The sequence below is a fragment of the Pseudophryne corroboree genome, chromosome 4, assembly GCF_028390025.1.
Source record: "Pseudophryne corroboree isolate aPseCor3 chromosome 4, aPseCor3.hap2, whole genome shotgun sequence".
In the NCBI taxonomy this organism is placed as follows: domain Eukaryota; kingdom Metazoa; phylum Chordata; class Amphibia; order Anura; family Myobatrachidae; genus Pseudophryne; species Pseudophryne corroboree.
Window position 1 is genome coordinate 437724587 of NC_086447.1, and position 26933 is coordinate 437751519.

At 48.7% G+C, this 26933-nt stretch overlaps 1 protein-coding gene across 1 annotated transcript in view; it reads left to right on the forward strand.

Annotated features, from left to right (window-relative positions):
• LOC134909716 (cytochrome P450 3A9-like) overlaps window positions 1-26933 on the forward strand; it is a 273043-nt gene that overhangs the window by 16156 nt on the left and 229954 nt on the right. Inside the window, exon 2 of the mRNA XM_063916913.1 lies at window positions 4285-4355. The gene's annotated coding sequence lies outside the window, so the exon portion shown is untranslated. The remainder of the gene's footprint in view (window positions 1-4284; window positions 4356-26933) is intronic.

Sequence of the window (26933 nt, forward strand, 5' to 3'; positions counted from 1 at the left end):
CAGGTCCGGACAATGCATATAACCTTCCCTTAGGCAAAGTGGCACCAGGAATTAACTCGATAGCACAATCATAAGGCCTATGGGGAGGCAGAATATCCGCATTGCCCTTGGAAAATACATCAACAAAATCCTGGTATTCCACAGGAATGGGTGCGGGAATGACAGCAGCTATTCTGATGGGAAGCGTAATACATTCCTTATTACAGATGGTACCCCATTGTAAGATCTCCCCCGACTGCCAATCAATGATGGGATTATGAAAGGCCAGCCAAGGGTGACCCAGAACCACAGGAACTGCTGGGCAATGGGTAAGGAAAAACTCAATCTTTTCAGAATGCAGAGCTCCTACTGAAAGTAGAACAGGAGGGGTACAGAGAGAAATGACCCCATTGGACAAGGGACTCCCATCTAAACCATGCATGGTGATATGCCTACCCAAGGCTACCTGAGGAATACCTAAGGCCTTAGCCCATGTTAAATCCATAAAGTTCCCTGCAGCTCCACTGTCCACAAAAGCCGAGACCGAGGAACAGAGGCTGCCAAAGGAAACTTTAGCTGGAACCAACAGTGAATTATTTGAGGAGATAAGCTGCAGACCAAAGTGAACCCCCTCACAACTCACTTGGTCGAGGCGTTTCCCAACTTGTTCGGACAACTACGGGCAAAATGTCCCTTACCCCCACAGTATAAACAAAGACCAGAATTTTGCCTTCTGGTTCTTTCTTCAGGAGACAGTTTGGAGAGGCCTATCTGCATGGTCTCTTCTATGTCCACAGGAATGGAAAAAACACAAGGAGAAGACCCGACAGATGCTCCTTTTTCAACCCTCCGCTCTCTGAGACGACGATCAATCTTAATAGAAAGCTCCATGAGTTTATCGAGAGTCTCAGGAGCGGGATACTGAAGGAGACTGTCTTTTATAGACTCGGATAAGCCGAGGCGAAACTGACTGCGCAGGGCTGGGTCATTCCATCCACAGCCGTTCGACCAACGGCGAAACTCCGTACAATACATCTCTGCGGGATTCCTACCCTGTCTGAGAGCACGCAACTGACTCTCAGCGGATGCCTCTCTATCAGGGTCGTCACACAATAGCCCTAAAGATCCCAGAAAGGCGTCTACAAACAATAAAGCCGGATCGTCTGTCTTTAAGCCAAAAGCCCAGGTCTGAGGATCCCCCTGTAGCAAAGAAATAATAATTCCTACCCGCTGAGATTCCGTACCTGAGGAGACTGATCTTAAACGAAAATACAGTTTACAAGACTCTTTAAAATTAAAAAACTGCTTTCTATCCCCAGAAAAACGGTCAGGCAGATGCATTTTTGGTTCAGGAATGACCCTCGGGGAAGTCCGTAACAGATCTTCCTGTGACTTTACCCGAAGGGACAGATCTTGAACCATCTGAGTAAGCTCTTGAATCTGGCTAACTAAAAACTGGCCAGGATTTGGCCCAACACCGGAGGGATTCATGAGGCTGACTAATCTCCCAACAGAATAAGGGAAAAAATTAACTCCTGTTTAATTTTAAATTTTAGTCAGGCCGGTGATAATGTTATGATTCCCGTACTCCAGACCAGAGGAGATCTTTATGGCAGAGGTCTGAGTACTGGAAAGATATGCTGGTACGGGAGCAGGAAAGCCTAGTAACCCCTGGCGCCCTAACTCCGTTGTCTCGCCCGTGTTATCAGAAATCCCCTGCGAGACTATGGTTGCTTGAGCCCATGGCAGCCGCGTTCGAAGGGCGGATTATGTCTGCCCAACCCCGATGCCCCCTCAGGTCTTAATGGGAGACAAAGGGAAATCCGAGACAGGGTGATAACAATGGGCCCTCTGACTAAGCAACCAGGCCAGGGGTTACAAGCTATCTAACTTAAACCAAAAGTATGTGCGGACAAACCGCCAGGTAAAAGGACAACCAAAGATCCACAGATCCGTTACTCCTATCCAGCACCGCTGGATACCAGAGTGGATTTGTGGGAGCGGAATCCTCCGCAAAAGCTCCAGAACACAATAAACTAAATAATAAATAATAAGCGGTCAAGCCGCAACACACGGCTACGCCGCGACTCACGAACACCACAGGATGTTAAAGGTGCTCGGTCGGACTCCAGGAATAGATGACAAATTCCGAGTACTGGATCACTGAGGACAGGAACAACCGGGTTGAGCAGGACTGGAAACTCTCTGTAACTGACACAGCAAACAGGAAGCTATCACCGGCGTCTGTGAGAAGTCCTGGGAGTGCTTTTAATTGGGAGCCCTCCAATCAGGATCCAGACAGGGTAATGATCAATCATGCCGTGCAGCTGCATGCTGCACGGCCAGGCTACCAAAACTGATTTATTTAGACCCAGCAACGGGGAACGCGGTCCGACAGTGGCGTCCCCGTTGCTAGGGTCAGAGCGGCTCTGTGCGCCCGGCGTCTAGCGTTGCTAGGGAGCCGGCGGCTGTCTGCCTGCGGCTTCCCTAGTTGCTAGGCGCCGGGCCGCACTGACGGGCGGACCCTCGGCGCCTAACAGTGATAGACTCTCACTCCCTTTGAATCCATGTGTGATCAGGAGATAAACCCCTCACACGTAGTGTCCGGTATCTACAAGATTCTTCAACAGGGTTTCTTTCCTACTGTCCCCTCTTTCTGTGACGCATGGGATAAAGACTTAATACACCGGGGAATCAAGATCCACTGGGACACACACTGCAAGGTTATGGCACAATGCTCCACTAGTCTGGACGTTGTGGAAACGCAATACAAATTACTGACGAGATGGTATAGATGCCCGTCTCTTTTACATAAATTTTACCCCTAGGTCTCCCCTCTGTGTTGGCGATGTGGTACGGGTACGGGCACACTGATCCATATATGGTGGGACTGCCCGTCGATTGCCCCATTCTGGAAAACGATCATGGATATATCCACAAAGATTTTGGGTGGCCCAGTCCCACTGGGCCCAGATTTCTGGCTATTATCACATTCGGATATACCCCTATCTCGCTACAAGAAATCCCTCATTAAACACTTAAACAACGCAGCAAGAGCTGTAATCCCGGTGCACTGGAGATCCACTAACCCACCGACACTATGGGAGTGGTTCCAACGCATTGATTTTTACATGCATATGGAGGATGTTTATTCTGCCGCCTTAGACAAATACTCAGACTATATGGCTACTTGGCTTCCTTGGATTAAATTCAAGACTAATAAGACCTATGCTGATTATGCACCCTGACTATACACTGTGGACGGAGGTTCTTAGGGCCTCCGCTCTAGCTTTGAGATATTGTACGCGTGTGGCCCACTTACTTTCCTCCCCATTCTTCTTCCCCCCTCTCTCCCTTCTTCCCCTTGTCCTCTTCTCTATCTATCTGTTCCAAATGTCGAATGCCTCATACCCTATATAAATGCTATGTTATTAAGCGATACCATCATGGGGCTGCCTTTGATTTTAGATTTTGTAAATTCTATTGAACGTTACACGGTTTAAGATAATATAAATGAATCTGCTGATTTCTTTTTGCTGCAAACATTTACTGATATATATAACTACAGCTGATAAATCATATGACTGTTTTATGCATTCTATTTTGGATACATATGTTGACACATTTGGAAAATGTTTTATATTATAAAATGAAAAATAAAGAATTAAAAAAACAAAAAAAACAAATGTTCATATATTATTATGACGATGATTATTATTATTATTATTAGTATTACTATTATTACTATTATTATCAATTTCCTGTTAATGGACTATAATAATATAAAGAAGAGAATAATATAACCATACATACTTTGGTATATTATAGTACTCGGGGTATGCATCATGTCAGTAATATCAGGTATCAATATGTTCATCAACATTTATGAATTATGCAGCTTTATATCCATAGGCCTAATGAATATATACTTATTCCAAAGGCTCCCACATGTATAGAAATGATTGGCAACTTACCCTTCATGGTTTTAAATTATTTTACAAAATATCATATCTAATTTGAAATCATATGTTTATTCACTAATTAGATATTAAAATATTACATGTTAAATTTAATCTAGTTGGTGGGACTATCACTTGAATCTATAACCATGTTACTTTTTACTACTTTCTACTCATATATTAGATTTTTATGGTTTACCTTCCTGGTGTAGCATGTTCTCTCATGAAACATATTGTATGGCTAGGATTTTCTCACACAGAGATGAGAAGTGCTCATCAAAATGTACACAACTCTATAATGTAAAAAACAGGTTGCAGAGATAACATGTTCTTCTCTTTAATTTAGCCATATGCCCCAGGCCTGTGTGAAATTCCCCAAGCTGGACAGAGGCCTGCTGAGTACAACCACCCTGTGAGGTAAGGCTGTTACTATGTTGCAATGATGATTTTCAGCACTTAATGAACAAAAAAAACAGATGTTGAAAATTAATGTTTTCAGGGGATGCTGTGCAAATATCGAATGATAAATAGGCCCCTTAACCTCTTATCTAAATGCAAAATGATATGTGAAAATCAACATCAATCTGGGCTGAGCATCAGGGAAGGCAGAGATTTTGCAGTAGGCCTGTGATAACCATGCTTGTTTTAATTTGAGTTTGATTTTAATTACGGTTAGTTCTGTTTTGTTATTATGCTTTTTTTTTTATATTCAATACTTTTTTATTAGTTTTCTGTTTAACATTAAACATAGTACAAAAAAAAGAAAAAAAAACAACAACACAACCCACAGTAGATCCCCAGCCCAGGGAATACGCAGATTCCCCTGTCCATTAGGGACCAATTATCATAGTTATCATAGGACACCGGTGCAGGCCTAAATTCCGAAACATAAGTTGTAAGTTAGAATCAATATTGCATGCTAACAAGGCGCGTATAGATCAATGAAAGCTGTACACAGATATCTATGGCAGCGCAACATAAATTTGAGCTAATTTCAGAGCTAAAGCAATGGCAAGCGAACAGGAATGGCTGACCGCGGGCGCAGGGGATAACACAGAGAAAAAGAGGCAGTGTACCCGATGCAGATCAAAAGTCACACACCCACTCTAATCCCCCGCAGCATATCTAGACGCTCCGGGTTCCAGAGAGCGGGGACTCAAGCCATCGACCCCACAGGTCCTGATATTTTTTCTCCGCTTTTCTAGCTAGGTATACATATTTCTCGTGAGAGGCCGTATCATTTACAAGGGAGACCCAGGATCGCAGTGTGGGTGCATCCTTGGCTAGCCAAAGCCTAGCTATACACACCTTGGCCAGGCCACACAAATGAATTACATATCGTTTGTCAGGGGGGTCCAGGGCATCCTCCTCCACAGCAGATAACACACATGTCGGGGAGCACACAGACGAGGGAATACCCGTTGACACCAGGGCGTCAGTAACACCCGACCAGAATACAGCTATCTTGGGACACTGCCAGAGAATGTGCCAAAAGTTTGCATCCAGAGTACCGCACTTAGGACATCCAGAGGAGTGGGTACACCCTACATGTCGCAAGCGCACTGGCGTCATATATACTCTGTGTATTATAAACAGTTGAATTTGCTGATATCTAGTGGTGGTAGTGGACAATCGTGGGGAACACAGAGCACCCTCCCAGATCTCATCAGAGATGGCACCCAAGTCAGATTCCCACTTGTTCCTGAGAATGGACAACGGGTCAGAGTAGTGAGAGCGAAGCATGCTTGCATAAATGTTGGACACCAGATGTCCGCTTCCCAGGGACCGCAGGAGAGACTTGACCGGGGAGTCGGCAATCATTGGAGGTGATTCAGGAAATTGTGCGTTAAGCGCATGTCTCAGCTGCAGGTAGCGGTAGAAGTGAGAAGAGGGTATATTGTAATCCTGTTGAAACTGCAGGAAGGACCTCAGTATACCATCGTTATATAAGTGGCCCAGGGACGTCACCCCCCACCTCCCGCACACCGCCCCAGTCCGCAGTGAGGCCAACTCTGGGAAGCCGAGGGCATTGTCCAGAGGAGTATCCGGGTCAATACCCTGGCCCAATAGGATAACATGTACCTGTTTCCATATGAGGACGGCCTGTCTTATTATAGGGATCTTGGACAAGTTAGGGTTCCCACAAAGAAGCATCTGTAATGGAGAGCCGACAGGGTATATCTGGAAAAGCAATTGGGACTGCAAAGTGAGAGCATCCGGGGGCGTTCACCCACTCCCATATATGTGCCAACTGCGCGGCATAGTAGTAAAATCGAAATATAGGGAGAGCTAAGCCTCCCAACACTTTCGGCCTAGACAGAACGTCTAGTCTCAGCCTCGCTCTCCTGCTGGCCCATATTAAAGAAGAAAGCAAACTGTCAATCTGTCGAAATGTCTTCAGGTTAATATATATAGGGGATTGCTGGAGAACATAAAGGAGTTTGGGCAAGTATACCATCTTTACCAAATTGACCCTGCCAGTAACAGTCAGGGGCAGAGACCCCCAAAACCTAACCTTCAAGCAGAGATACCCCATCAGCGGCCTGACATTAAGGGAAACATAGGTACAAGGGTTATTCGATACCCATACCCCCAGGTATTTGAAGGAGTCTACCCATTTAAGGGGGGTTTGAATCACCGGGGCCTCAGAAACCGGGCCTCTAAGTGGAGTGATGGTGGATTTATCCCAGTTAATTTTGAGCCCGGAGAAACGTCCATAGTCAGTTATCAAGTCAAGGAGTTTAGGTAAGGAGGAAACAGAATCGTCCACAAAGAGCAACAGGTCATCAGCGTATAACGCTATCCTGTCTTCCCTTGCGCCAACCCTAATACCCACAATATCCTGAGTTGCCCTAATCAAACATGCCAGTGGCTCAATAGCGATAGCAAACAGAGTCGGGGACAGAGGGCAGCCCTGCCTCGTTCCCCTGGATACGGGGAAGGAGTCCGAAACAAACCCGTTCACCGGGACTCTGGCCATGGGCTGAGAATATAACAATTTAACATAATTGATAAAGTTGGGGCCCACACCAAACCTACTCATAGCCTCCCAGAGGAAGGCACACTCCACCGAATTAAAGGCCTTTGCGGCATCTAAGGAGGCTATAACGGCAGAGCAGTCCTCCTCCCGAGAAGCCTGAAAATGAGTAAACAGGCGCCTCAAATTCACAGCAGTGGACTTGCCAGGCATGAAGCCCGTTTGGTCAGGGTGAATAATTTGGGAGACGACCCGGCCAAGTCTGGAAGCCAGAACCTTCGCCAGGATTTTAATATCCGTGGGCAACAAGGAATTAGGACGGTAGGATTCAACGTTCCTGGGGTCTTTATCTGGCTTGGGAATCACTATAATCAAAGCCTCCGCCATAGACGGGGGAAGCGCACTTTGGGCAAGAATTTCGCTGAACAACTCAAGCAACTGAGGGGCAAAGAATTTTATATATTTCTTATACAGTTCTGACGGGATGCTATCAAGGCCAGGGGCCTTGCCATCGGGGGAGGCAGAGATCGCAGTCTCAATCTCCTCCACCAACAAAGGAGCATCTAGAAGGGCCCTGGCCTCACTGGAGATGGAAGGCAAGTGGACCCCATCCAAGTAGTCACATAGCTCTAGTGGGGAACTGTTAGGGTCTCCTGCCCTGTGCTGCCACGTCGTCATGGCAACCGGGAGACAAGTGCTAGCGGAGTAACCTGAGCGCAGCTGATATTCCGGTTCGGGTCTTTTGCTGTGCAGTGGTTACAGGCTCTGTGCACGGCAGGGGATCCGGTGCTGGTTTTTGCGCTCACAGTCTGTGAGGTCTGAGTGGGGCGTGGACAGCACCTGCTTTATAAACCCTCTTCTCAGGTTAAGCAGATGCTGCTGAATCTTTGTTGGTTAGTTAGTTCCTGAAAGTTAGCCAGTACTGTGTAGCTTTGTATTTGTTGTTGCTTACTGCAAATAGGCCTGGGGATTTGGTACTAAACTCTGCCAATCCAGACCTAGCAGTAAGACTGGAGTCAGTCGTTTAACTTGCTGGGGTTCTTTTGCTACTCTGTGAACTTAGCAAGTTTGCGGCTGTATTCTCAGATTTGCCTGCCTAAATCCTGTCTCACTGTGCAAGGTGTTCAGGTGTCAGTTTAGTGGCAGTAAGCTGAACCTGTGCACTGCAAGTGAGGATTAGGATTGTGGAGACTCTCCTTGTATCTATCATTCCATCTCTGACCAAGGAGTTTACTGCCACACCCGTTGGTATCCCTTTAGGGTTTTGCTGTTGCCCTTAGCAACAGCATTTCGGGTTCTCAACGTATTAAAACACAACATCTTGCTTTTTCCATCTGAGCATTCCTAATAATAGGGAGACACCCAGTTTCTTAGCCTCTGGGCTTCTCTGTTCACTTTGTGTTTTATTTTGTTACCCTATCACCTTCTGTGTACGTAATGTCATATTTCCCAGTCTGTCTGTGAGTTCATTTGTTTTGCATCCCTATCCGTTCAGACACCAGTACATTCCTGCAGGCACTGGTGTGCATAACAGTTCAGACACCAGTACATTCCTGCAGGCACTGGTGTGCATAACAGGAACAGGTCAACTGAGAACTATATAATGCCTGATAATAAGAGACAAATTCCGCCACGATCTGGGGGGTGCGGTCCAGCACCGACCCAGCTGAATCCAAAATCTCCACTACAGTACGAGAGGAACGGTCACCCCTTGCAAGATTGGCCAAATAAGAACCTGGTCTATCCCCCGTAGCATACTGGACATGCAAGGAGAAGAGAAGTCTGTGCTGGGTTTTCCCCCACAGATAGTCATTCCATTCACCCTGCGCATCAAGCCACACCAGTTTAGAAGCATCCAAGCCATCTCGCACATACGTCACTTCTGAAGCGGCCACCCGAGCCTCCAATTCAGACTCGTGTTTTCTAAAGGAGGATTTAAGACTACCTACCCGTTTGATCAATGTACCTCTCAAGAAAGCCTTGAAAGTGTCCCACAGCAAAGACACATCCGTGGTGTCATCATGCATAACAAAAAATTCTGACCAGCTAGCCTCCAAATCAGATCCCTCGCCCACATGCGTCAGCCAAAAGGGATTAAATTTCCACACTACTTGGCCTCTCTGACAGTTTAAGTCGATATGTAACGATATAGGGGAGTGATCCGAGATACCCCTAGTCTCATACTTGACAGTCTGCACTTTGGGCAAAAGTTCCCGGGACAGAAGAGCCAAATCTATCCTAAAGAAGGAAGAGTGGGAGCGTGAAAAACATGAGTATTGCCTCAAATCAGGATTTTTCAATCTCCAGGGGTCTATCAGACCCAACTCTGACACAGTGTCTGGAAACGGGGAGTGCCCAGTCCGCGGGTTGGAGGACGCCCTGGACAACCTATCCAGCTCGTGATTTAAAACATTGTTAAAGTCCCCCATACAGATAACGGGCATGTCAGGGGAAGCAGCCATAAAGACAGATGCCTTTTTAAGGACATTGTGCGAATATGGAGGGGGTACATACACAGCCAGCAATAACAAGGGGACGGAGTTAATTCTGCACTTGAGAAATACATATCTACCCCATTGATCCGTTTGCACAGAATCAAGCACAAAGGGAACAGATTTCCTAATTAGAATCGACACTCCCCGGGACGCAGCTGTATGCATAGAATGGTAGGCCCATCCCACCCATGGTGTTTTAAGGGACATAATCTTAGTACCCAGTAGGTGGGTTTCCATCAAGCAAACAATATCCGACGCATAAGATTTAATCTGTCTAAGGATCAAGGAGCGCTTAATCTTGTCATTGATCCCCCGCACATTCCACGACAGAAACTTAACCGACGCCATAACAGGGCATTGTTGTGATTTTGCATAGTACCCGCGGCCAGCCACCGCCAGTGAATACCAAAGAGGATACGCCTGCAGTCAGCTGCAACATAAACATAGCGGAAATAAGCACATTGCACAGCAAAAAATGAAAACACCTCAATGTTAACAATCTAAAATAACCCCCATCCCCACCCCGTATACCACCTAAAACTAGCAGCATACCTGATTCCCTAACAACAGAACACCCTAAGTACTAACAATCCCAACTAAGGCAGAGAGCCCGGTAACATACTCCGCCAATACCAATTAAGGTCAAATTCCTATATCCACTAAGGGGGCCAAGCATTTAATGACCATAAGACAGGAGAATCTCCCAGCTAAACTCAAAACAAAACCAATCCCCCCCTAGACCAATACCCCCACCCCAACTGAGTAACCGTTTACCCCTTTAAAGACTATATAGCAGGGCAAACACCGAGCTCCTAAGGCCAAAATCAGCGTAAAGGCAACATCTACCAATCACCCGTCTCCACAGAGCTACCCCCTCCCAATAAAGGCCCGTAAGGGCCGCAGATAGCCCCTCCGTAAATCACATAGCAGCACATCACAAACAGTAGTATATTGACTTAGCTGAGAAATCAGAGACAGGAGTGCAATCAGCAGCCATCGCTCCCCTATTTGAAAAGCGTCCATCTATCCAAACTGACATCCTGCAGGGAATCATAAGGAACATAACCACAAACAACTATACATCCCTCCCAAGACAATATAACAATAACATATCAAACATAAACGAAGCAGTATACTTGCAAGTAGGGAAATCAAACACATAAGTTCAATCAGCAGCTAGCGCTCGCCGTGCCGGAAAGCGTCCGTCCAGCCACAATGATGCTTCACAAGGGGTCGTGAAGAATTTTGTTTCCCCATCCGAGACCACCCGCAGTTTAGACGGAAAGAGCATGGCATAGGGGATATTCAATTTTCGCAGCCTGCGTTTCACAGGGACAAACTGAGCTCTATCCTTCTGGACATCGACAGCAAAATCCGGAAAGACTGAAATTGGGGAACCTTTCCACGTAAGGGGACCCTTGGTGCGGGCCAGTCTCAGAATCACGTGTCTATCCCGGTAATGGAGGAGTTTGGCAATAAACGTACGGGGAGGCGCCCCTGGAGGTAATGGGCGCATCGGGACCCTATGAGCGCGTTCCACTGCGAAGTGTGAAGTGAACTCCTCCGCTCCAAATACATCCAACAGCCAACGTTCAAGAAATTTTTCAGGGGAGGCACCCTCTTCTTTCTCCGGGAGTCCGACGAAACGGACATTGTTCCGCCGCAACCTCCCCTCCATATCCGTCATCTTTCTATGTACATCCATCATCTGAGACTCCAGAGCAGAAGTGCGTCTACCAAGAGGCGTAACCGTGTCTTCCAGCGTGGAGGTGCGCGTCTCAACCTCACCGACCCTCTCTCGCACCCGTTGAAGGTCCTGGTGTATAATAGATAAAACCGACTGGACCTGACCGATCCTGTCGGCCAAGCGAGCTTCACTGGCCGTGACCGCATCCAGCACCTTTTGCAGAGCAGCATCTGTGGCATCCACAGATGAGGAGCCAGCTGACGGAGAAGGCGGCGCAGAGGTCGGCTGCATCTCCCCACTCTGTTGGGACCGCGTCAGCGGATTTCTGACATACTTCTCCAACTTCGCTGCGGCAGACTGATGCGGTTTGACCATTATAACCGAGCAGGCGGCAGGAGGCAAGAAGTATATTAAATAGTATATCAAGAACTGTCCAGGGACGGCCAATAATGACTGAATGTAGTATATCAGAATTATCCAGTCGCTGCTTGCGGGTAAGTACAGTATACCAAAACTGATCAGTGACCGTGTAGAATATCAGGAACCTCTGTTAGCACAGAAGAAATAAGTGCAGCAGGATAAAGAAATTTTTCCTCCCCTCCCAGCATATGAGGGACAATAAGTTGAAATGGAGTGTGTGCTAGAAAGCTGAGGTTGACCAGCGTATCACAGGATCTGCAGGGGTTAATAGCACTGCTCCTTATCCTAATGGAGCAGAGTTCAGCAAGGCAGCAGTAGTATGGGGAGGGCACAGGCACTTATAGAATCCAGCCGTGCCGTGCACCTCCTCCCCAGCGGCATAGCACAGTGCAGGAGCCGGAGGTACGGGCTGGGGCCGCCGGAGCGAGCAGGGAGAGCGGCGGCGGGTCACGTGGTGATGTAGCGGCTGGGGGAGCGCTCGCCGGCCGGAGCACGAGAGGAGAGGCGCCCGCCACAGCGTCTCCAGCAACAACAGAGGGGAAGCCGCGGACCTGGTGAGCAGCGCTCAGGACGGGAGCCGGATGCAGGTCTCGGTGCGGGCAGCAGGATGGCGGCGTCCCACGTGCAGTAGCAGGCCCGGGGTCCCCGCACACTATATTCACTCCACTGCGCCGCTGTCCCCCGCTGTGAAGGGAACTAGACGCGTAGCGTCTAGTTTCCCTTCATGGAGAGGACGTTAACTGTGCGTTGCGCGATGACGTCATCGCGCACTGCACAGCAAAGGTCCTCTCCATGAAGGGAACTAGACACGAAGCGTCTAGTTCCCCTTCGTGGAGAGGACCTTTGCTGTGCGGTGCGCGATGACGTCATCGCGCACCGCACATCTTTCATCGGCGCTACTACTGTACAGGGGGCATAAGTGACAACGCCCCCTGTATGAAGCCACGCCCCCATCGCCTGCCCGGGGCGCTCAAAACCCCGGAGCCGGCCCTGGTTCTAAGCCTTGGACAGAGATAAAGTGGACAGAGATAAAGTACCAGCCAATCAGCTCCTAACTGCCATGTAACAGGCTTTGGGGCAGATTTATTAAGCCGGGTGAAGTGATAAAGTGGAAGGTGATAAAGTACCAGCCAATCAGCTCCTAACTTCCAAGTTACAAGCTGGGTTTAAAAATGACAGTTAGGAGCTGATTGGCTGGTGCGTTATCACTTTCCAGTTTATCACTTCACCAGGCTTAATAAATCTGCCCCTGTGTTTGAAAAATGTCAGGAGCTGGTTGGTTGGTACTTTATCTCCGTCTACTTTTTCTCTTATCAAGGCTTGGTACATAGGCCCTCATTCCGAGTTGATCGGTCGCAAGGCGAATTTAGCAGAGTTACACACGCTAAGCCTACGCCTACTGGGAGTGTATCTTAGCTTCTTAAAATTGCGTCCGATGTATTCGCATTATTGCGATCACAAACTACTTAGCAGTTTTAGAGTAGCTTCAGACTTACTCTGCCTGTGCGATCAGTTCAGTGCTTGTCGTTCCTGGTTTGACGTCATAAACACACCCAGCGTTCGCCCAGACACTCCCCCGTTTCTCCGGCCACTCCTGCGTTTTTTCCGGAAACGGTAGCGTTTTCAGCCACACGCCCATAAAACGCCGTGTTTCCGCCCAGTAACACCCATTTCCTGTCAATCACATTACGATCGCCGGAGCGATGAAAAAGCCGTGAGTACAAATACTATCTTCATAGCAAAGTTACTTGGCGCAGTCGCAGTGCGAAAATTGCGCATGCGCACTAAGCGGAATTTCACTGCGATGCGATGAAAAATACAGAGCGAACAACTCGGAATGAGGGCCATAGATTCTAATGTCTCATCGGTGAGTCATGCTCTGCCTCTACTGATCTAGAGAAGGAGATACTCTCTCCTGCTCAGAGGGGTTTTTCTTTCAAACCACTATATACTGTAGGTCGTTGAAGTGTGCCCCCCATGAGCTTTCCATTCAGCCAAATAGGAGACTCACTGGGGAGGGGCTTTTGACCACTACTTTCTGTTTCAAAAAGTCTGTCTGCCAAGGTCACAAGGTCAGTTACAGGCAGACTGTGAGACATCGAGGAGTCAGATATGCTTATACTCTTTTCACACCGCCAATGCCGGGTCCCACCCGGGAATTGGACACGGGTCCTTCCCGGGTGGGATCCGGCATTGGACTATACTGCTGGCTTCCCTGACCTGGCAATATGCCGGTTGGGTTGCCATAGCAGTGGGGGGTGGAGGCGGCGCTGGGAGATGAGATCATCTCCGCGCCGCCTCTCCCTGTTGTAGTGAATGGGTACCGGGTCGCATCGACCCTGGATCCTTTTTAAGATGCCATTGACCAGGTATTTAACCCAGGAATAACACTGCTTTATTCCCGGTTTGAATTGCCGGGTCAGACGACCCAGGATTTCGGCAATGGCACTTTCACACTGCACGCTGATGTGTCGACCCGGCAATATACCGGGTTATTTGTGCAGTGTGAAAGGGGTATTAGTCGAGCAGGTAAGTGAAAAACATCTTTTAGTTTTGAGTGGAGTGAACTTACCTTGCCTCATGTATAAGTTATGGAGCTATTGTAACAAATAACCCTTTTAAATCCAGCACGATTTTAATTCTATGGATTTTACTGGGTAAATAAACTCTGACTAGTCCAAAGCTTAAAAAAAACCTTCCTTGTAAATCTAATAGAGACTGGATTTATAAGGACAGATGTTACTCTGCATAGATAAATAATTTCAATTATTTCAATTAATTCTGAAGCATAATTAAACAAAGTCGCCAACAATGGCAGTGGTGTATAGTACAATCAGAGATAACATAGCTCATTGTCAGTAAGACTAGACAAAATAACTGAATACATATATTAGTCGCAAAAGTTATACAAGATAATATACAAGATAAATAAGCACTGTGCAGGCTAATGCAGGGTACACACTTGAGTGACTGACCCAGCTATTCACACTTATGTTTGGCCAGACATAACAACTAGGCCCACCAGTTGTGATGTCACTGTAGGTGGTTCCTACATCCATATAACAGGTTAGATGGCAGGTTGTCCGTACACACAGGCAGAAGTATCGATAAATCTGCATGATATATTGGCATCGGCCGTGTTTCAGGGATGCCATGATATGTCTGTGAATAATGTTGTTTTAAACAGAGGGGGTAATTCCGAGTTGATCGCAGCAGGAATTTTGTTAGCAGTTGGGCAAAACCATGTGCAGTGCAGGGGAGGCAGATTTAACATGTGCAGAGAGAGTTAGGGTGCATACACACGGTGAGATTCGGACTTATCCGATTCTCACCGTGCGACAGGGGGCCGGGTCGGCACTTAGCCAGTATCGCAAGCACATAATGAGTGTGCTTGCGATGCTGGCTATGTGCGATGTCAATCCTGACTATCTCTTCTATAGAGATAGTCAGGATTGACTTGCCTGCACAGCCTATTTTTTCGTCCGATGCCGACCGCGCGGGGCCGCGCATCGGCATCGGATCGGGATCGCAAGGTGACTGTCACCTTGCGATCTGCACTATCTTTTCTTCCGATTCTGACTATATAGTCAGAATCGGAAGAAAAAATCGTACCGTGTGTACACACCTTTAGATTTGGGTTCAATCTGCAATCTAAATTGCAGTGTTAAAATAAGGCAGCCGGTATTTACCCTGCACAGAAACAAAATAACCCACCCAAATCTAACTCTCTCTGCACATGTTATATCTGCCCCCCCTGCAGTGCACATGGGTTTGCCCAACTGCTAACAAAATTCCTGCTGCGTTCAACTCGGAATGAGGGCCTGAGTGTATTGGCTGTACACACTAGCCAATGCACATATCCGCTGTATGAACGATATATTGGATAGTGTGTACCCAGCCAGTGGCATAAGTAGAAATTTTTCTCCCCCAAGCCAAAAAATCCTTCAGGCCCCCCCCCCCCCCCCCCATACACCCCGTAATTGGCACTAGCAAAGGTAGAAAAAAGCACGCTCCGCAGGCACGCACTGGCAAAAAGGGTGTGTGGCTTTGTCGAAATGGGCGTGGCATTGCAGGAAAAGACTACCTTATACCCCAGTTTTGCAACCTGCACGCCCAGACGTTGGCCACCACAGGAAAGAAAAATAATCCTGATTCATGCCCCTTACATTATTTGTAATTTTTCCTCCTTATAGTAATGCCCAGTATACATTATGCCACATACTGCAATGGTCCTTAGACATTATTCCACACACAATCAGTGATCGCGCTGAGCCAAAAAAAAAGTGGGTCCCAGGGACCCTTCACTTTTAAAAATTGGGGTCCTACCGGTCGTTTTCTGGGTCCCATCGGAATGAAGGTTCTTATTAATTTTAATCTTGTTTGGACACTACAAAAGTGTTGCAAGATGGGGGGGATGGGGTGACAATGCTGCTGGGCTGTGTAGCATGCAGGACACCCTGCACCAGAGCTGTAACTAGACATTTTGGTGCCCTTAGGCAGAAAGTGAATTGGTGTTAGACCACTTAGACCATAAAGAACAGGTAGTGCGCGCCGTAGGCGCGCCGCAAAATTTTAGGGGCGTGGCTTCATAGGGAAGGGGCGTGACCACATAATAGTGTCAATTCACATTATACCACACAGTAGTGGCGCTTATACACACTGCACCAGGTAGAACCTCCTATGCACACTGATCCAGGTAGATCACGTCATACACTTTGCTCCAGGTACAGCACGTCATACACTTTGCACCAGGTAGATCACGTCATACACTTTGCTCCAGGTACAGCACGTCATACACTTTGCACCAGGTACAGCACGTCATATACTTTGCACCAGGTACAGCACGTCATACACTTTGCACCAGCTAGAGCACGTTATCATACACAGTGCGCCAGGTAGAACACGTTATACACACTGCGCCAGGTAGAGCACGTTATCATACACATTGCGCCAGGTAGAGCATGTTATCATACACATTGCCGCTAGGTAGAGCAAGTTATCATACACATTGCATCAGGTAGAGCATGTTATCATACACATTGCCGCTAGGTAGAGCAAGTTATCATACACATTGCCGCTAGGTAGAGCAAGTTATCATACACATTGCGTCAGGTAGAACACGTTATTATACACAATGCGCCTGGTAGAGCACGTTATTATACACAATGCGCCTGGTAGAGCACGTTATCAGCCACATTGCGCCAGGTAGAACACGTTATTATACACAATGCGCCTGGTAGAGCACATTATCATACACATTGCGCCAGGTAGAACATGTTATTATACACAATGCGCCTGGTAGAGCACGTTATAATACACATTGCACTAGGTAGAGCACGTTATCATACACATTGCGCCTGGTAGAGCACGTTATTATACACATTGCACCAGGTAGAGCACGTTATCATACACATTGCGCCAGGTAGAACACGTTATCATACACATTGCGCCAGGTAGAACACGTTATCATACACATTGCGCCAGGTAGAACACGTTATCATACACATTGCGCCAGGTAGAGCACGTTATCATACACATTGCGCCAGGTAGAACACGGTATTATACAGATTACGCCAGGTAGAACACTTTATTATACACAATGCGCCTGGTAGAGCACGTTATTATACACAATGCGCCTGGTAGAGCACTGAGGCACATTGCAGTAACCACTCACTTATCACCTCCAGTTGCACAGAGGGGCCGTTTGACACAAGTGGTACCGCCCCCAGCAGCAACTCACTGACACTCACCATTTTTTCTGACAGCACAGTGCAGTGAGTGCACTGGCACAAGTAGCCAGCCTGCGCCTGTAGTAGCCGCAGCCTGGAGGAGCTCTATGTGAAATCGCAAGCAGAGGCTGTTCTCTGGCAAGAAGGAGCTCTTCCAATCGCTTCCCCTGACGGGCTGGCCACTGCTAACTATACCGATAATCAGTTCCAACTATGTCAAAGTAGTGGAGCCCCAGGTGCAATGGGAAAGTCAGTGTCACTGCACAGTTGTACTGATTACTGGTATATTTAGCAGTGGCCAGCCCGTCAGGGGAAGCGATCGGAGGAGCTCCTTCTTGCCAGCCTCTGCTTGCGATTTCACAGATAGCTCCTTCATGCTGCGGCGCCGGCTGGCTACTTGTGCCAGTGCACTCACTGCACTATGCTGTCAGAAAAATGGTGTCAGTGAGGCCCTGACACTCTGAGCGGCCTCACATTGCACACACGGAGCTTGCAGCCCCCGGACATCCCGCATCTGCACCAGCTACTCCAGGTGAAGCGGGGCGATGCAGCACTGTCTACTGCTTACCTACAGCGGGAGCTGCGCAGCCCGGCCGGCTCCTGCTGGAAGGTAGTTGTCGGGTCTCGGTGGGGCGTTGAGCGGGTCCCGGGTAGGGGGGTGGCGGCGGGCAGATCCGGAGCTCTACTCCCAGTCGCAGAGGAGGGTGCTGGCGGCAGAGCGGCAGTGGAGCCGGATGAGCGGGGCCAGTCTGTCAGCCCTGCAGCACAGATTCATGTGCTGGCGGGCAGCAGGATTCAAAGCGGGAGATGCTGCAGGCTGTGATTGGATGGAGACTACAGGAGGTGATTGGCCGAGGAAACAGCCAGTCACCTCCTGCATTCCGCTGACAGGCTTAACACATGCAAACACATATTCAGATGAGCGCGTCCTGTGGGACCCGCTCATCTTCTAAATGTGAGTCCCGGGCGGCTGTTTCTGGGTAAAATACGAGCCATAGCGCGTTTTTGCGATCACTGACAATAATGCACATGACACAATATGCACACACCGTAATGCCCCCTACACATTATGCCACACACCGTAATGCCCCCGACACATTATGCCACACACCGTAATGCCCCCGACACATTATGCCACACACCGTAATGCCTGTGACACATTATGACAGGAATCGCAATGCCCGTTATACATTATGCTACACACTGCAATGCCCCTGATACATTATAACACATACAATGTCTGTGACACAGTATGACACACACCGTAATGCCTGTGACACATTATGCCACACACCGTAATGCCTGTGACACATGACAGGAATCACAATGCCCGTTATACATTATGCTACACACTGCAATGCCCCTGATACATTATAGCACATACAATGTCTGTGACACAGTATGACACACACCACAATGATCCTGAGACATTATACCACATACCACAATGCCCGTGATATAGTATACAACCCCCCGTAATGCCTGACACATTATGACACACACCGCAATGTCCGTGATACATTATGCCACACACTGTAATGCCTGTGACACATTATGACAGGAATCGCAATGCCCGTTATACATTATGCTACACACTGCAATGCCCCTGATACATTATAGCACATACAATGTCTGTGACACAGTATGACACACACCACAATGATCCTGAGACATTATACCACATACCACAATGCCCGTGACATAGTATACAACACACCGTAATGCCAGATACATTATGACACACACTGCAATGTCCGTGATACATTATGCCACACACCGTAATGCCCATTACACATTAAGTTCTACAGTAAGGCTTCCAATTACTTTTAAATTACCTGCTCGTTGCCAGGGGTTTCATGCTCTTGGTTCCATGCACGGTGCCAAGATGTCATGCTCGTTGCCAGGGGTTTCATGCACTGGGTGTCATGCTCATTGCTAGGGGGTAGTGCTTGTTGCTAGGGCCGTGCTCCCAGTGCCACATATGCTCCCAGTGCCAGATATTCCCCCACAGTGCCAGGTATATGCACCCAGTGCCAGATATTCCCCCACAGTGCCAGGTATATGCACCCAGTGCCAGATATTCCCCCACAGTGCCTGCTTCCCCCCCAGTGCCAGGTATATGCCCCCCCAGTCCCGGGTATATGCCCCCAGTGCCGGGTATATGGCCCCCCAGTGCCAGGTATATTCCCCCAGTGCCAGGTATATGCCCCCCCAGTGCCAGGTATATGCCCCCAGTGCTAGGTATATGCCCCCCCAGTGCCAGATATTCTACCACAGTGCCAGATAATCCCCCCCAGTGCCAGGTATATGCCCCCAGTGCCAGGTACATGCCCCCCCAGTGCCAGTTATATGCCCCCAGTGCCAGGTATATGCCCCCAGTGCCAGATATTCCCCCCCCAGTGCCTGCTTCCCCCCCAGTGCCAGGTATATGCCCCCAGTGCCGGGTATATGCCCCCCAGTGCCAGGTATATGCCCCCCAGTGCCAGGTATATGCCCCCATTGCCGGGTATATGCCCCCCCAGTGCCGGGTATATGCCCCCAGTGCCAGGTACATGCCCCCAGTGCCAGATATTTCCCCCCAGTGCCTGCTTCCCCCCCAGGTATATGCCCCCAGTGCCAGGTACATGCCCCCAGTGCCGGGTATATGCCCCCCCAGTGCCAGGTACATGCCCTCAGTGCCGGGTATATGTTCCCAGTGCCAGATCTGCCCCCCCAGTGCCAGGTATATGTCCCCAGTGCCGGGTATATGCCCCAGTGCCAGTTATATGCCCCCAGTGCCAGATATTCCCCCCCTGTGCCTGCTTCCCCCCCAGTGCCAGGTATATGCCCCCAGTGCCAGGTACATGCCCCCAGTGCCGGGTATATGCCCCCCCAGTGCCAGGTACATGCCCCCAGTGCCAGGTACATGCCCCCCCAGTGCCAGTTATATGCCCCCAGTGCCAGGTATATGCCCCCCCCAGTGCCAGGTATATGCCCCCAGTGCCAGGTACATGCCCCCAGTGCCGGGTATATGCCCCCCCCAGTGCCAGGTACATGCCCTCAGTGCCGGGTATATGTCCCCAGTGCCAGATCTGCCCCCCCAGTGCCAGGTATATGTCCCCAGTGCCGGGTATATGCCCCAGTGCCAGTTATATGCCCCCAGTGCCAGATATTCCCCCCCTGTGCCTGCTTCCCCCCCAGTGCCAGGTATATGCCCTCAGTGCCAGGTACATGCCCCCAGTGCCGGGTATATGCCCCCCCAGTGCCAGGTACATGCCCCCAGTGCCAGGTACATGCCCCCCCAGTGCCAGTTATATGCCCCCAGTGCCAGGTATATGCCCCCCCAGTGCCAGGTATATGCCCCCAGTGCCAGGTACATGCCCCCAGTGCCGGGTATATGCCCCCCCAGTGCCAGGTACATGCCCTCAGTGCCGGGTATATGTCCCCAGTGCCAGATCTGCCCCCCCAGTGCCAGGTATATGTCCCCAGTGCCGGGTATATGCCCCAGTGCCTGCTCCCCCGGCCCCCCCCTATGTGTTGGAGGGACACGAGCGCATCGCGCGTCTCTCCTGTGTCCCTCCTGGCTCTCCCCCGGCTGGTCTAATAAAGGAAGTGCCGTTCGTGAGCCAATCAGAGCTCACGAACGGCACTTCCTTAGACCGGCCGGGGGAGAGCCAGGAGGGACACAGGAGAAACGCGCGATGCGCTCGTGTCTCTCCAACACATAGGGGGGGGCCGGGGGAGCAGGCACCGCAGGGAGGGAGAGCCGGAGAGGAGATCGCAGATTGACATGCGGACACTCGTCCGCATGTCAATCTGTTCTAAATCAGTGGCGCCCCCGCAGCCCCTCGCCCCCAAGCCACCGCGGGGACTGCGGGGGCAGTAGTTACGCCACTGTATATATATATATAAATCCAAAAACTGGCACTCATTTAACAAAATAAGGTACTTAGCCGGGTGCCCACCAGAAGACTCGCACACGTTCTACTCAATGATAATACTCAGACAGCGACACTCCGAACAAATTACTTCACTCACAGCTTGCTTAACGTTAACGTGCCGCATCTGGGTATTATATATTATGTATGTATATATATATACACTAGTGATGAGCGGGTTCGGTTCCACGGAAACCGAACCCCCCCCGAACTTCACCCATTTTACATGGGTCCATGGCATACTCGGTTTCTCCCGTATGGCTCGGTTAACCCGAGCGCGCCCGAACGTCATCATCCCGCTGTCGGATTCTCGCGAGATTCGGATTCTATATAAGGAGCCGCGCGTCGCCGCCATTTTCACTCGTGCATTGGAAATGTTAGGGAGAGGACGTGGCTGGCGTCCTCTCCGTTTATTAATGTGGCTGCAAATATTTGTGCTTATTGTTTAATTGTGGGGACTGGGGAGCAGCTGTATTATATAGGAGGAGTACAGTGCAGAGTTTTGCTGATCAGTGACCACCAGTTTTATCCATTCTCTGCCTGAAAAATGCTCCATATCTGTGCTCAGTGTGCTGCATATATCTGTGCTCACACTGCTTTATTGTGGGGACTGGGGACCTGCAGTATTATATAGGAGGAGTACAGTGCAGAGTTTTGCTGATCAGTGACCACCAGTATACGTTGTCTGCCTGAAAAACGCTCCATATCTGTGCTCAGTGTGCTGCATATATCTGTGCTCACACTGCTTTATTGTGGGTACTGGGGACCAGCAATATTATATAGGAGGAGTACAGTGCAGAGTTTTGCTGATCAGTGACCACCAGTATACACTCAGTGATCCTGGCTCACACTACCTAGGCTATATGCATCACTATCAGGTACTAATTACTATAATACAGCCACCTATTGTGTCTCTATAATAGTCCTGTACAGCAGTCACTCTCACCTGGTGATATCTCTCTATACACTCAGTGATTCTGGCTCACACTACCTAGGCTATATACATCACTATCAGGTAATTACTATAATACAGCTACCTATTGTGTCTCTATAAGAGTCCTGTACAGCAGTCACTCTCACCTGGTGATATCTCTATACACTCAGTGACCCTGGCTCACACTACCTAGGCTATATACATCACTATCAAGTAGTACTAATTACTATAATACAGCCGCCTATTGTGTCTCTATAAGAATCGTGTACAGCAGTCACTCTCACCTGGTAATATCTCTATACACTCAGTGACCCTAGCTCACACTACCTACGCTATATACATCACTATCAGGTACTAATTACTATAATACAGCCGCCTATTGTGTCTCTATAAGAGTCCTGTACAGCAGTCACTCTCACCTGGTGATATCTCTATACACTCAGTGATCCTGGCTCACACTACCTAGGCAATATACATCACTATCAGGTAATTACTATAATACAGTCACCTATTGTGTCTCTATAAGAGTCCTGTACAGCAGTCACTCTCACCTGGTGATATCTTATACGTTCTCTGCCTCAAAAACGCTCCATATCTGTGCTCAGTGTGCTGCATATATCTGTACTCACACTGCTTTATTGTGAGGACTGGGGAGCAGCAGTATTATATAGGAGGAGTACAGTGCAGAGTTTTGCTGATCAGTGACCACCAGTATTATACGTTCTCTGCCTGAAAAACGCTCCTTATCTGTGCTGCATTGTAGTATATAGTAGGAGGACAGTGCAGAATTTTGCTGACCACCAGTATAACTATATATATAGCAGTATGGTACAGTAGTCCACTGCTCTACCTCTGTGTCCTCATGTATGCTATCCCATCCATACCTGTGGTGCATTTCAGTTTTTGCACAGTTTGCTGACCACCAGTATATAATATATATAGCAGTATGGTACAGAAGGCCACTGCTTTACCTACCTCTGTGTCATCAAGTATACTATCCATCCATACCTGTGGTGCATTTCAGTTGTGCGCAGTATATATAGTAGTAGGCCATTGCTATTGATATATTACTGGCATATAATTCCACACATTAAAAAATGGAGAACAAAAATGTGGAGGGTAAAATAGGGAAAGATCAAGATCCACTTCCACCTCGTGCTGAAGCTGTTGCCACTAGTCATGGACGAGACGATGAAAGGCCATCAACGTCGTCTGCCAAGGCCGATGCCCAATGTCATTGTAGAGAGCATGTAAAATCCAAAAAATAAAGCTCAGTAAAATGACCCAAATATCTAAATCAAAATAGTCTGAGGAGAAGCGTAAACTTGCCAATGTGCCATTTACGACACGGAGTGGCAAGGAACGGCTGAGGCCCTGGCCTATGTTCAAGGCTACTGGTTCAGCTTCACCTGAGGATGGAAGCACTCATCCCCCTGCTAGAAAACGTAAAAGAGTTAAGATGTCAAAAGCACAGCAAAGAACTGTGCCACTCCTAGATGGGCCAGGTGTTTGTGTCGGCCACTTGTGTCGCTTAGCTTAGTCACACAGCGACCTTGGTGCGCCTCTTTTTTTCTTTGCATCATGTGCTGTTTGGGGACTATTTTTTTAAGTGCCATCCTGCCTGACACTGCAGTGCCGCTCCTAGATGGGCCAGGTGTTTGTGTCGGCCACTTGTGTCGCTTAGCTTAGCCATCCAGCGACTTCGGTGCAAATTTTAGGACTAAAAATAATATTGTGAGGTGTGAGGTGTTCAGAATAGACTGAAAATGATTGGAAATTATGGTTATTGAGGTTAATAATACTATGGGATCAAAATGACCCCCAAATTCTATGATTTCAGCTGTTTTTGAGGTTTTTTTGGAAAAAAAAACGAATCCAAAACACACCCGAATCCGACAAAAAAAATTCAGGGAGGTTTTGCCAAAACGCTTTCGAATCCAAAACATGGCCGCGGAACCGAATCCAAAACCAAAACACAAAACACGAAAAATTTCCCGTGCACATCACTAATATACACACATAGGCCCTCATTCCAAGTTGTTCGCTCGTTATTTTTTTTTGCATCGCAGCGATTTTCCGCTAATTGCGCATGCGCAATGTTCGCACTGCGACTGCACCAAGTAAATTTGCTAAGAAGTTCGGTATTTTACTCACGGCATTACAAGTTTTTTTCTTCGTTCTGGTGATCGGAGTGTGATTGACAGGAAGTGGGTGTTTCTGGGCGGAAACTGGACGTTTTATGGGAGTGTGTGAAAAAACGCTGCCGTTTCTGGGAAAAACGCGGGAGTGTCTGGAGAAACGGGGGAGTGTCTGGGCGAACGCTTGGTGTGTTTGTGACGTCAAACCAGGAACGAAACTGACTGAACTGATCGCAGTGGCAGAGTAAGCTAAGATTCACTCCCAGTAGGGGGCGGCTTAGCGTGTGCAATGCTGCTAAAAGCAGCTTGCGAGCGAACAACTCGGAATGAGGGCCATAAATCATGCATATATCTGCGGAAACCCCCCTCATTAAAATCCTGCGTTTGCCACTATAAATGGATGTTTTTGGAAAAGGGAAGAAGGCTCGGGTCTGTACAGTTTCCAAGGGTATAAAACAAACCACAAGGTATTGTGACTCTACCCCCACATATGTAACCCCAACCATTTCTTTTGTATGTGCCAGTGCCCTGCATGCTGTCCTGATCACAGAAATGAAAAAGTTGGGAGGTCATTATTACATTTTCTTTTTTATATAGCACCTAATTTTCCATAGAATATTTAGTTATTCCCATCAGTCCCTGCCTCAGTGTATCATACTATAGGGGAGATGTGTTAGTGAATATAAATAGGGGGAACTGTGTCAAGCCTTGAAGAGCAATAAAGTGCCCAAAGCAACCAACCATCTTTTAGGAGTTGTTTTAAAGACTGCAATATAAAGGACAGTGAGCGTCTAAGGGGGCATTCAATTAGCCCGATCATATTGGAGCTATTGAACTCCCCCCCCCCGCCTATAGACCCCTAGTGTCTATGTGCTGTTCCCACCATGCTGTGTGGTGCGTGATTACTTCATCGCGCACTGCACTGCATCACATCCACCAATAGCGGATCTTGCTACGGCGGCGGCGCCCTCCGGACGGTGGCGCCCCGTGCAAAAATCCTGCATGCCCATAGCAAGATCCGCTACTGATTAGGCACATGAGTGCACCTATTGTTGCACCAATGAGCAAATGCAAGAATTTTGTTTTGCATTATGAGATTATTTCACAGGAAAACAGCGGTGGAGAAGGAACAGGATTCATAAATGGAGAATGCTTTTTAAGGATGCATCTTGCAATTTCTATTTGCAAATGGTGGAAGACTACACCTCTAGACGCATAACTAAGGGGTGATTCAGACCTGATAGCTGGGCTGCTAATGTTGCTGTCCTGCGTTCAGATAGTCGCCACCCCAGGGGGAGTGTAAATTTGCCTGTGCAAGTGTGCGATTGCATGCGGACAGCTGCAAGTGCGTTCGACCCTCACTTAGTGTGTGCAGTGTGTGTGCGGCCCAGGACTTACTCCTACGGTGCTAAAAGTACTTCCTGATCAAATCAGGAGCTAATGTCAAACACCCTCCCTGAAAACGCTTAGGAACACCTGCGTTTTCACAGACACACCCTGAAAACGGTCAGTTACCACTCGCAAATGGCCTCTTCCTGTCAAGCACCTTGCGAATGGCTCTGCGATCGGAATTTTAACACAAGCTAGCCACTGTTTGGCGAAACTTATTGTTGTTGGCCGACGTGCGTGCAAAAGTGCACAGTAGCGATCAGGTCTGAATGACCCCCTAAGTTAATTACATTCAAACACACACAAGTGATACGTAATAAAGATGGTTATGGGGGGGCGTGGCTTGTGGCCTAACTGAGTGGACGTGCCCCTGGAGAGCTCCTGCTATTACAAGCTTCTATTTACTTTTAAAACTGCTTTCACGCTGCCTACAGACCCTAAATACTGCCCCACACCACTATCTGCATATAAAGACTCGTTGGGAGTGAGATGCGGAGCCGGAGCACAGGCCTGCCCTGTGCTTGCAGGTTGCGGCCCTCCCCACGAGGTGAAGCCGGGACCTCAATTTCCGTCCACCCCCGCCCGTGAGAGATCGACCTCCGGCCGCCTTAATATACTTCACCGAACCTACCCTGCCGTCCTGCTGGATGCCCCTTGCCTAAGAGAGCCTTGGATGAGGGGCTGAGGTGAGCCGGAGAGCCCCGGGAGCTGCGAGACCGGAGACGAGCGGCACTGTGAAGGTCCGGCGGCGGCGGCCATCTTGGGTGTGGCGTCTGCCGGAAAGCAGGCGTCGCATTGAACCAGCTGAACAGCGGGCCGCGGCGGTGACACAGGGGGCTTAGCGGCGGGTGCAGAGGGCACCCAGTGAATCAGTGGGGTCAGGTATCAAGAAATAAGGACTAGGCAAGCAGAGGGGAACAAATAGAAAGAGAAGCTGCACAATTCGGATGGCGGCCATCTTGGAGGTGGCAGGATAGGCCCCTCTCCCCTGAATTGTGCTGCCCCCGCTGGAGATAGATGGAAATACACTCCTTATATCACCAGCTCTACTTCAACTGAATTATCATCCCTGATCCCTCTCCCTGCAGCTGCAGCTATACCTTTCCATAATTCCAGAGAAAGAGGTGTGTTAAACCGGGACGCTCTCCTGGGGATCCCTCTCACTGCTTTCACAGATTATTAGGACCTAGGTCCTGTAAATGATGTAGCACTACGGATGCCTGACTTCCTCCCTCACCCGGACCAATTGTTGAACACGTAACATCCACTTTCACCTCTTCCGACACCAATCCTTAAACGGTCGTTTTTA